The sequence below is a fragment of the Plectropomus leopardus genome, chromosome 1 (genome assembly GCF_026936395.1).
Source record: "Plectropomus leopardus strain MGB_pleo_1.0 chromosome 1, ASM2693639v1, whole genome shotgun sequence".
NCBI classification, from domain to species: Eukaryota; Metazoa; Chordata; class Actinopteri; order Perciformes; family Serranidae; genus Plectropomus; species Plectropomus leopardus.
The window spans coordinates 19,539,065-19,551,173 of record NC_142176.1 but is presented as its reverse complement, the minus strand read 5'-3'; the positions used below and the strand labels follow the sequence as shown (position 1 = coordinate 19,551,173).

General features: G+C 40.3%; 1 long non-coding RNA gene across 3 annotated transcripts; it reads right to left on the bottom strand.

Moving 5' to 3' along the window:
• Positions 1 to 1,136: 1,136 nt before the first annotated feature.
• LOC148190402 (uncharacterized) lies at positions 1,137 to 12,024 on the bottom strand. Of its 3 annotated transcripts, XR_015777459.1 has the most exons (6): positions 11,725 to 12,024; positions 11,380 to 11,637; positions 11,236 to 11,293; positions 11,048 to 11,105; positions 2,647 to 2,737; positions 1,137 to 1,744 (listed from the first exon to the last, which is right to left on the bottom strand). It is a non-coding gene; the product is annotated as an uncharacterized LOC148190402 (long non-coding RNA). The 3 variants fall into 3 exon arrangements; XR_015777457.1 differs by having other exon boundaries at positions 2,647 to 6,042; positions 11,380 to 12,024; XR_015777456.1 differs by having other exon boundaries at positions 11,380 to 12,024.
• Positions 12,025 to 12,109: the final 85 nt, after the last annotated feature.

Genomic DNA, 12,109 nt, shown 5'->3' with positions numbered 1-12,109 from the left:
CGGCTTAATTAGATCAGCTTTGATTGCTATTTCAAATGACGGGAATAACATGAAGCTGTGTTTGTCATTCCCACCCATCTCTCACTGTCGCCCTGCTATTGGAGTGCTGTGTGCAATTCTGTCCAGTGCCATGTCCGTCATGTCTCGGGCTGGTGAATGAGTGGGCGTTGTGACGGTGATGAAGGGCTGACGTGGCAGGTGCTCTGCGGACGATCTGGGGTCAGACTCTGGATTGAGCCTGAAGAGCTTTTAAGGAAAGGCAGGCTTTTGACATTGTGCACCAGGCATCTGTCACAGTATGTGGATTTATACAGCGCAAGCAGTTCCTTTTTACTATACACACACACACACACACACACACACACACACACACACACAGACAAAACACACACTGGCACGCAAAGATTTCAGTGTATTTAAGAAGAGTACCAGACGCACAACGAGTTCACCACGTTGACCAGGACCGAGTTTAGTCGTCCAGAGTTCCACAACAGGTCTTCATTTGTGTCATATGTGCATGTAAACTGGAAGTCATATGATTTTGCCATGTTGGTTTGACAGTATATATACACTCTATGTTATCCATTGTTTTGCTGTGTGGATTTTGCATGTGTGTGTTTGTACTGACTTATGTGCCTTGGTGAGATTGCATGTTGAGAGAAAAAGGCCCAGTTTCAATGATCTCATGGAAACATTTCAAGCCCTGAATCTCCCATTGTTTAATCACTGAACGTCATTTTACTGTTCAAGTGTTTACAGCGGGGGTTCAGTCAAGATTAAGGTGGAAAACAACCTTATTGTGCAAATGTATTATTTTGAGATGTGATGCAACAGAATTTTTTTCTAATTATGTATTATTTTTAGTACTGAAGGGTAGTATAACTAAAATTAAGTTGTGCTGATTGACTAAACTGTGTATTTTAAAGTACTGTGGCATTCTTACTCACTCATGTCACAGATTTTCCAAAGACTATTAAAATTACTAAATGGAAACTGGCATCTCCTGTCATAAAGCCTGCTAAAGAAATGAAAAAAAAAAATGCAACGAGCACAAACTGTACATTTCCTGCGAAAACAGAAGTGTATTTTAGAAAAGACACAATGCATATAACAAGCATAGATTGACACACCATCCATGAGCATGGAGACTGACCCGTGAGGGAACCCAGCATGTTATATTTTGACATGTAGGTCTACTGACAGAGCAGCCATATTTGACGAGCTGGGCTAAGAACAGGTTGAAATTGCATAGGGTATTCAGCACCTGTGACTAAACTTAGGGGATAAACACTCATTTAAAATATGTCACAATAGTTTCTTTCTCGTGACATCTTCAAAGTGAATATTTAGATTCTTCCTTCAGTTTTCTTTTTATAGGACTGGAGCTCTTATTGACACAATGACTAAGCTGTGTGACAACAAATTCAATGAAAAACATATTATTTTTTATAGTACAGATGTTTTCCGAGGAAAAAATGAAAGACCAAACAAATACCACTTTTTGGTTCTTCTTTGTAATCAATGAAATTATTTTAAAAACAGAATTTTTACTTTTAAAAAGTGTATCAATGGTTGTTCAAGGAGATACTGTAGAGAGAGATTCAGGCAGAGAAAGAGAGAAAGAGAGAGAGAGAAAGATACACGGTGTGACTGACATCTGAGGCACAACAGTTCATTATGTAGTTAAAGCTGCAGATCCAGTGGTATTGGTGGTGGTGTGACCATGCATTCATTGTGAAGGAGCCTTATGGTACATCAGGTAGAGAAAAACAAGCCATAGAAAATTGAGCTTGGCTACATTCCCATCGTCAACCATTAAATTAAGTTGGTTTATTAAATCTAAGGCAAAAAAAAAAAGATAACAGGGCAGCCCTATCCCTCTGACGCAAATGCTCTCGCATTTATGTACCAACATGTGTGAGCATGACTGTCTCAAGTTTGAACTGAGTTTAACGGTGGGCTTAAAAATGGACTTCTGAAAATTGTAGCAAGCAAGACTTTCCAGAGTTGTTTTTAATGATCAAATGACAAAAACAGTACAATTTTACTGTAGTCTGGTGAGTGATAATCTCCATAAACAGATATTAGACGATAGTCAATGAGTTTGGGGACTTGGTGAATGATCTAAAATAAAATCAGCTGTTAATTTGTGCAGTCTACCTGTCTCATAATATGCAGACTGCATGATTGATTGAATATTATCAAAACTGCAAAATGACCAAGTGCAATATCCAACTCGCAGGAGCCACAATTTTTGGTAAAGGTAAAATGTGTCACAACATACTAGTATAAATGAAGTATTTTGGTGCTACAGAGATGTCCCAGCCCACAATCATATTCAAGATGTAAGGTAAAGATACTTGTTTGGTACAGACTCCAGCACAAATGTCTTCAGTGGTGTTTTTAAAATATTTTTCCAGTGAAAATGAAATGAAAGAAAAATCATTTGCACTAAAATGATTCATATTGCAATCGCATTATCTGTCGAAATAATCACAATATGACATTTTTGTATAGTGTGAACCCTTGCATAATACTGTGATGTGCTGTTGGGAAAGTACTTACTTCCTATCTTGCTAATATGTTGGCCGTGTCACTAACGACTAATCAGTACATAGTGCTGCAGTAGCCTCCATATGTACTCACCGTATGTATCTTGGCCATACAGGACATCTGTTTGGCTTGTCTTGCTTTGACTCATGTCAAGCTGTGTCTGATCCCTCCTGTTGCTCCGTATCTGTATGGTGAAAAGGAGACTGCAGTGAGTCTTTGTACTCAAGCTGAAGCCTTTGATGTCCTATGCCCCTGTGTCCTCAAAATAAGTATACAGTAATACAGTTTTTATGCTTGATTTTGGTCTGCTAAAATATAAATGAATGGTCTCTGCTAGGACAAAAAGAACTCTTGTCTTTGCTAAATATAACAAAATCTGCATCATGCCCATTCTGTTCACATCAATAAACACTTTTGAGGGTCAGGGGGTACATGTCTGGGTCTCTCAGGATAGGAACAGAGCTGTGGTTCTAGTTTTAAACATACTGGTACTGCCACAAGAAGAACAGAGAAGGCTTCAGAGAATACAGACTCTCCTGTCAGTGAAATAAGGCCAAGCCGTGCAGATCGCCAGCAGGGCTTGTTTCCCCTTGTCAGCGAAGAGAGGAGACCATGAACAGCGTAAATACAGCACTTCCTCCTCCTCATGGTTTTCATTCTGAGCAGCATTCGCCCTCCACTCCGTGCATCTCCTCTCAGATCTCACACAGATAAAAACACACAGAAATATACCCACACTCCCAGTTAGGCAGGACAGCGTGCCCACTCATGGACAACCTCTTAAAAAAGACAAGAAACACAGTCCAAGCACATGTTGACAGAACCAAACAAGCAAGAAGTCACTTTACATAAGTGATGTTAGTTTGTGCATGCATTTTGACAAAGAGAGAGAAATCTCATCCATAATTACACTTGACATAATTCTGCTACAGTGTACTTCAGGACAAAAGCATGCAGGACAAAGTAATTGCAGTGACCTTAAAGATGCAATCAAGAGTTCAGTGTCCTCAAGCAGTTCTCTTTGTTCCACAGGACCATCTTAAGCGCTTGTGTTTGCTGCTTGTCCTACTAAACAAACAAAGACAAGCAGAGCTGGAACAGTGATTAGAGAAATCAACAAATCCTCGGCAGGACATGAGCGCATGGGCCTCGAGGCCAGATCAGGTTCTTTGGAAAGGGTGAGTCAATGAGGTTAAAGGACGAAGGGTGGATGTGAGGGGGAGTAGAGGGGGACCATAGGTGTGAACTCCGAGGTCTCTCTCAATTTAGTTTACCACATCCGTCATGGGAACATCACTTCTATTTTCTTTTCATTACAGGACCAATCTCTTCACAATCCTTCCAAACAACAGTGGAATAACAGCTTATTTTCTCTGTGTGGCCCTGGTAGAAGGTGGAGTGATTGGAGTCTGTACCGAGAGCGGCAGTGCTTCGTGAAGGTGGAAACAATCTTTTCACTTGTAGAATTTAATTTTCCCAAACGGCCACTTTGATTGTTTTCTGTGAACTTACAGGTACACTGCTCACAATTATGCATACGATGCTGCATATAAACAAATTAAATCTTTTCGAATCAATCAAATTATTTATATAACAAGGTACTGTACTTTATTTTGAAAAGACACAATGCATGTAGAGAGTGTAAATTGACATGCTGTCCCTGAATGTCCAAAAGTGATACTAGCGGGTACCGAGAGCATCACAGGTTGACTATGTGGCATCTTCCAGGACTGAAAATTGAAACCAATGCAAAAGGGCCAAAGACTGCAACTCCTTTTAGTGGCCACTTAAGGCTGGCTCCAAAACAGAGTAAATCCCTATAGCTCTCCATGTTAAAATGCCCAACATTACAGCAGAAATCAGCATTTTTACAGCCTGGTTTGGTCTTTATATCTTATTTTCCCATTCATGACAACTGTAATATGGCCATTATTTATGCAGTCATTGAGTTTGACTTGTAGCGCCGAGCATAGAGCTGCGAGTGAGAATGTAATAGTTGAAGAGATAAATGCAGTGATTGTGATTTCAAATAAAATTACGCAAACAGCAACTATTATATTATGATCTTATATTTGTGACTTATGCTGGCAGATGTTCCTGATGCTATGTTGCAACAAAAAGCGAAAATATATTATATTTTTGCCACACAGCTTCAAAACTCCCAAAGAACCAGATGAGACAGATATTTTTTGCACACTTTGAAAACATGAGCAGATGTTTCCCCGTCTCGCTTTATTTGGCCAGACAGGTGAGTGATGCATAATGCCATGGCCTGGCACGCCCGTGCATGGCTCAGCTCTGTCTCTGCCTAATTGTCCTTCCCACACGTAGCCTGGTTCAGATCAGATCTGACAGAGCGTGCGCAGCAGACACACAGAACCGCACTCTGCGTACGTGTGAAACACTTTAGGGTCTGTTTAGAGTCTCCCTGTGGACTTTTTAAAGATGTGTTTAACTGTACAGATGGCCCTGGCTTTGAGGCTGGTTGGGGTGGGTACTGGCATATCAAAAGAAGATAAAGATGATGATGGTGCGATATCGGTTACAAGACAATTGGTGCCACTGGTGGAGTCTTTGAAGTCGTCAAGGTAACATTAATGGTTAAATGTGATGATGGGCTTTAATACTGAATCTAAATTGCATTGAACCGAATAAGTTGTCAAATTCTTTTAGTCGTTGAAATCTTCTGGAAATCTGTCCAAACTCCAAAACTCTCCAAAGATGAACATCCACTGATAATGAAATGTCAGACAAATCTGTAACTCCTCATGATCAAAAGCTAGTTTTCTCCAGCGAGTGTGGTCTGAGAAAGAAGATAACCGATACAGGGTTGGAGGGAAAAAGAACAATGGATAAGAATGGCAATGCACAATACTTTATGAGCCTTGTTTGCTGAAATATGCATGTTCCATCTCTGCCAGGAGTCCTTGAGATAGTTTCCTGCCATAATAGCATGTGTGAAAAAGAAGAACATGAACCACTCATTTTGAAAATCACGTTAACACCAGAGTGGAACTGGAAAATGTCTGTTCTGAAAAATAAATCGAGGGCTTATCTTATGAGCGAATCAAAGGGATGTTTTGAACATTATGTTGGCAATTATTGTCTGCAGACTGTGGTGCTATCCAGCTATTTAGCATGTTTTTTTTAAACAGCCAGACACTCTGTACTCCCCTTTTTTTGTCTGGGCTTAGCTTTTAATGTAACTGCAATCAACCACAACAAGATTTTTGAGGCCCAGCGTTCATCCCTCAGAAATCCCACCAAACGTGAGTAGTATTGGAATTCCGGAGCACCATGCCAACCGTGAAGCCTCCCTGCCTCTCACAAGCGCTGCACAGAGGGGCAATTTTCCTCCGGCTGAACTTCCCAAAGCTGCCTCACCTGGAACCAATCTGTAACACAATCGAAGGGTCCTGACTTGAAAGCCCATTCCTTCCCTTTGATAGTCTCTTCTTGGTAGCCTGCTGGAAACAGGCCTTTTGTAATCTGCAGATACAAAAGAGCCAGGGATTGAGATGAGTATCCACCCATCAAAGTGTATTATGCAAATAATCGAGTAACAAAGCTCAGATACTCTCTGTTTTTTTCTGTCTTTTTTTCTGGGATGAGGGGGAAATTGGGCTGGCATTTGGAAATTTTAAGCGTTGTTGTCATCCGCCCTTTTCCTCTGGATCGTGCCACATTATTTTTTTCCTTTTACTTTTGATGTAACAACTTCTGAGATAATAAGACAAAGTGTAGACGTACGCCAGAGCTTCGCTTTTCTAACCTTTTAGCGACAGGTGTGAGTCAACTCCTTCGGCAGCTTTCCTACCCACAGTAGCCCTGAAATTTACTCCACTGGTGCTCTCACCGCTCCTCCAATAGGCAAGGAGAGCAATTAAACTTTAATAGCTGTCCATTTAGGCCTCCTGGGAAATTCTGTCTTGAGTCAACATGCCAAACCGTATTTCCTTCCTTCACTTCCTCCTCTATAAGCAAAAGCTCTCACTTTATGAAGCTGTATCATGGGCCCTTTCTCACTGATGTAGCTTATGAATACAGTGTAGATAGGTAGGCAGTGTCCTGATGTCATCTAGGGGGAAAACATATATGAAATAACAAAATACAAAGTAAGTCTCAAGTCTTTGCACTGAAATCCCAAGTCAAGTCAATGCCAAACCAGGCAAGTCCCAAGTCTCTGCCCCCTTCATGAAAGTAAATGTGACATGGGCCAAACTAAAAACTCAAAGTACAAGTCAAATTAATGGTTTGAATCATTTTAGGTAGTTATTACCACTCTAATGTTTCTTAAAGTGTTTGTTTTTCTTTCAATTTCTATTTTAATTGATTATTAGATGCATCAAAAAAGGGGATCTGACGTCATGATAGACAGCTTTGTGTGCCCACCAGTATGCGAGCAATCAGTGGTGCTGCTAGCGATTGTTTGGACAGGTGCCTGGAGGGAAACCTGACACTGAAGAGATCGCTTCTTCACAGACACTGGCTTGAAATGACGACACCAGCACAAGATGGCTGTGACCGTAGCCAAGATATTAAGATAAGAGATATTTTTGCTTAATTTTTGTACAGTGAGGGTAAGTGGAGATGTTTTGTCCATCTCTATATACAGTCTATGGCCTGAACTTTACAGTTCTTTGTGCAACTTCAAATTTTGTGCGTAGTTGGAAGTTGTTGCATCTCCATCTTTAATTTTCGACACACATTTTGCATACTGCAATTTGTTTTTTGTTGTCCATTGCTTCAAACAAAGTGGATCTCTTGATTTAAGTGTCACCTTGCTGGAAATGAAGAGCAATAACGTTTGTTGATTCTGGAAATGAAGGGAAATAAATTCACTAGTGGCATACTTTCTAAATAACCTACATTTTAATCTTTGGGCTAGTAAGAAGGTTTCAAGTATTTTAAAGTTGAAAGGCTCAAGTTTAAGTGAAGTCATCACATTTTTGACTCTGACTCAAGGCCAAGTCATATGACTTGACTTCACACATCTGGTATGAGACATGCAAAACTACAAACTATCTCTTTTATACAACATGCACAGTAGATGCACCAAAATCCATTACTTTCTCAGACATCCAAAGGAAGAAAGGATTATTTTTGTGCACAATCCTTTGAATAGGTTATTTACTTGCTCAAACATGTGATTTCAATTGAGGTGATTAGCTGCAATTGAATCAGCAGCAGAGGATGGATGTAAAGCATGAAATGAAAAGGACATTTGTTCAGGGAGCCTTCCATCTACACAGTCACCGTCCCTAACTGTGACAGTCAGTAAGTCACAAGCTGATGTCGACACTCGGCCAACAGTCTGCCCTTTGCTGCTCTGCCCAGAGTGAAGTCCAGCCAAATACACCCCTTTGTTCATTCTGCTTAATCAACTTATCCTCATCTGCCTTTCATGTTCTTTATTCTCACATGCAAAGCTTGTTTTATTCAGTGCATCTGTCATTTTGTTTTATGTCCAAATGTCTTATACAAAACATTTTATACAATGGGTTGAACTTTTATCAAACATCTGTTTTGTAAGATACAATGGTGCCATCTCTCTGAGTTCAGTGTTAATTTGACATGTTGAGAAGAAAATTTCCTCATCCTTATGTGTTAGATGTTAGTCATCATGCACTATTAACCCATAATGTTCTCCTTTTTTGATATATCCTGGTAACATTTTTTTGCGCATTTCAGCATCATATCCATGATTCTGAAACCTGGGTAATTTTTTGTCCCAGTTTAGAGAAATGTGAATATGAAGTTCTCCAACAGAAACCAGGATATGGTGGCATGCAAACACCCAATCGAGATCATTCAGTGCTAATATTTGCATGCATCCTCATCTCGAGCTATAAAGTTATTCATCAGTCAAATGAAAAATGGAATATCAAATATTATCACAATGTTCTACATGCTAAAATTAAAATCAAAAGTGGCGTACTGCCTTTTAAAGCTCACTGTAAATGCCAACTGTCAGTTCTGAGTTGTGTCTCATTATGAGATCTCAAGATCACATGTGGCACAAGCTGAACTGCCAAAAAATTAAGGAATAAACATAGACTGTATAGAATAATGGACGTAGCTATCATGATGTTTGTGGACTGCTGTTTTAAAGCCTCTTGTTTGGCATTTTGACCGTCACCAGTGTTTTTAGAGCCAGAAGTGAAGATATTTGGATTGGAGATTGGAGCTGTGGAGGAATGACGGGTGGATCTGAATCACAGATTACGGTGACACCTTGCAGACAGACTGTCAATCAAAACAGCCCCACTCTTTAATATGTGTAACTTTAAGCCTTAATAAAATGTAAACGGGTGATTATATAAAAGCTCATCCCCTGTATAGTTGTCATGACTGTTGAAATTAGCTATAGATACTAAAACACAATGCAATCTTACAGAGAGGATAAACATGTAAGGTGTGTGTAAACTTCTTTTATGGTGAGGAAACTATGCAAACCACAGAGCCACTGCCAACGTAAGAAAAACCCCTAGAGAAAGACTATCGAGATGACCGCCACTGCTGTAATATGTTGAGAAAATCCTTAAAATGTATCTTTCTAGATAACCATATTCTAGTTTTGGAGCAATCTTAAGAGTAGGCCTTAATCTTAAACTGATCTTAAACTTTATATACCTTATGTTTTTACACTCTTTGAGTACAGTCTGTAGGAGCACGCCACATTGCAGTAAGTTGTGTATGTGACAATAAATCTCCAGTTGCTGTGTAGCTTTACGTTACATCTATGTCACCAAGCATTCAGCACTGTTTCCTATTCCTAACCTCTTACTTTGTCTTTTTTTTTTTTTTTTTTTTTTACATTGTTACTATTCTGTCACAGTGATAACATGCTACCAATTTGAAAATAAAAAGTTTAAACTTCAATGTCTGGGCTATAAAAAGTGGCACCCTTTCATAAGTGTGATATAGTCCAAGTTAGGCTCGGAGCATGGAGATAAAACTCTTACATTAAAAATTCTGCCGGACCGTATGAGCTCCATTACTCAGTGCTGTGTATGTTTTTTTTTCCCTCAGGCACTTCAGATTCTTTCACTTATCATCTCCTTCCTCTGTCCTCTCAGAGTGGCCATCACTCTTTCAGCTAACGGATGTCATATTAAACCAAAACAAATTGATTTGTCTTGCTTTTTCCCCCTCCAATTTGATCTGATCAGTTCTGTTTAGCTGTTCAGTCTGATTACATGACCATCTGCAAATGAAGGTTCAATTTTTGGAAATTAATTAAAAAACATACACACAAAAATAATGTAAAAGCTAAAAGGTCTCAGGAGGCAGACAGCCTTTAATCACCTGGTTGAAAGGTGAGACAGTGGATCTCAGTGTTTGTCTGAACAGATTCAGGTCAGAGTGATCCAAACTTCTGCTATACGCTCGTAAGATCAGACTCCTTCATGTTTGACTTACACGACCCCAGCTTCAGTAAACAACATATGCAGCTGTAATTGGAATCACTTGGTCACCCTGAAGCACGATGAACAGGGCTTTGTTGCCAGCATGGCGGCTCCCAGAACCTGACATTCACATCTCCTTAGAGGTGGCTAAACATTAGAAACCATATGAACATCCCAAGTTTACAAAGCTCCTAACCTGTAGCGGCAGTAGTTATACTAGTAGCCCACTTTGGCTACTACTAACTACTACTAATTGTCAATGCCACCAAGCAAAAAAAAAAAAGAAAAAAAAAAGATGCCTAAATTGACAACTATGTTATTAATTCTGTCGCTGAAGTAGGAACAGTTGGAAACGTATCGTTTTAAATTATGTAATTTGTATTACGTTAATATAATATTTAAAGTTTCATCTAGTGTCAATTAAATAAATATAAATATAAATAAATATATTTTTCATCAGAACTATTCATAATGGCAGCACTGTAAATTTGCAACACTTGTAGTCCTCGTTGGTGAACAGACTTGCATTTGTTTTGTGCTTTTTTTGTCTTCCAACCACTTGAAGCGCCTTGATGCAGAGCCACATGAACCTATTCACACACTGGTGGCTATGGTTACCATACAAGGTAAGACCTGCTACTCAGTTTAAGAATCAAACGCTGATGGCACAGCCACTTGGAGCAATTTGGAGTTCAATATCTTGCCCAAGGATGCTTTGACATACGGACCGGAGGAGCCGGGGATTGAACAACCCGTCTTCCGATTAGTGGATGACCAGCTCTAGCTCCCGAGCCACAGCTGGCCGCCAATATTTTTTGTTCAATGGAAGATTTAAGCGAATAGATTTGCTGCAAATATACAACTATGGGAATCCTAGGATGGCGAAAACATGACCTGACTTACTCTCCCTCTGATTGGGTTGTGGGTAAGAATATGAGGCCAAGCCAATGAAAGGCAGAGTATTCCTTTTTAGTGAAATGCTGTGAGTGAATTTGAGTGTCCTCTGTTTAACAGCTATGCAGTGTGCAGTATGTGTAGGGCTTTTGTTGTGAAAGAGCAGAAGGAATGGATCTGGTATGTGGTACCTTTGTTAAGGTTGCAGTCTTCAATTCATTGAGGCCCATCCATCCATCCATCTCCAATCTGAAATGACAAGATTAGTTAGAGTAATTAGTGGCTTTAACCTCAGCTGAGTGGCAGCAAGCAGAATGAAAGGGCAGAACATTGATGTTTACTTCCAGACATTAGCAGTAACTCACTTTACAACACTTACCCTTCAGTTGTAGCCAAATCTTCCTGTACATCGATAGTTGAGATGGATCCCTCTCATTCTAAAAGTGAAAATCACAACACCATGACAACTGAGCATCAGTTCAGAAATTAGTTAAGAGGACATTTAACTGACATGGAAACCCACCCTGCTGAATCCCCCCACAGCTTCAGTCTTGGCAGGACAATGACAGACAAAACTGCCACTGGACAGGTAGCCTGGCTGCTGAGGCTGCTGAAGCTCTTAGCCAGGCCAGTGATGAGGCTGCTGAGGCTGATATTGAGGTTTGGACTGGTAACCGGGCTGCTGGGGCGTGAGCAGAGGCTGAACCTGGGGATGAGGTTTGGATGGGTAGACTGGAACCTAGAACTTGTAGCTGCAGTCCTGGAGTTGGTAGCTCATGTCCTAAATGCCAGGTGTAGAGTCAAGAAAGAAAGCTGTTGATGAAGCATCACCCAGTTCAACTAATCTATACCCTCTTTTGATAAGCACCTTTCACGGTTACCAGCTCACTCTTGCCCCCCACGTGTCGGCATGACAGTCCTTTTCGATGTCCTTTATTCACACACCCCCGTTAACAGTTTGCCTTTCCTTCTCTGAGTCTGCTGCATGGTCCATGTCAGTCCAGTTGTACGTCGTCCTGAATGTCTAATGTGGATATCTCCTCTCTTCCTCGCTGCCCCGCACCACACCAGCCTGCCTTTCATCCAAGCTGAATCATTTTCAGTCACATTTCATTCTCATGTGACTCTCCTGATTGTGTGATGCACCTCAGGTGTGTTTAGGGAGTGTCCTCATTTCCTGCCCGGAAAAGCAGAAAACAAAAACACTCTAAAAAATATTTACATTACAAAACATGGCATGCAAAACACCAGCT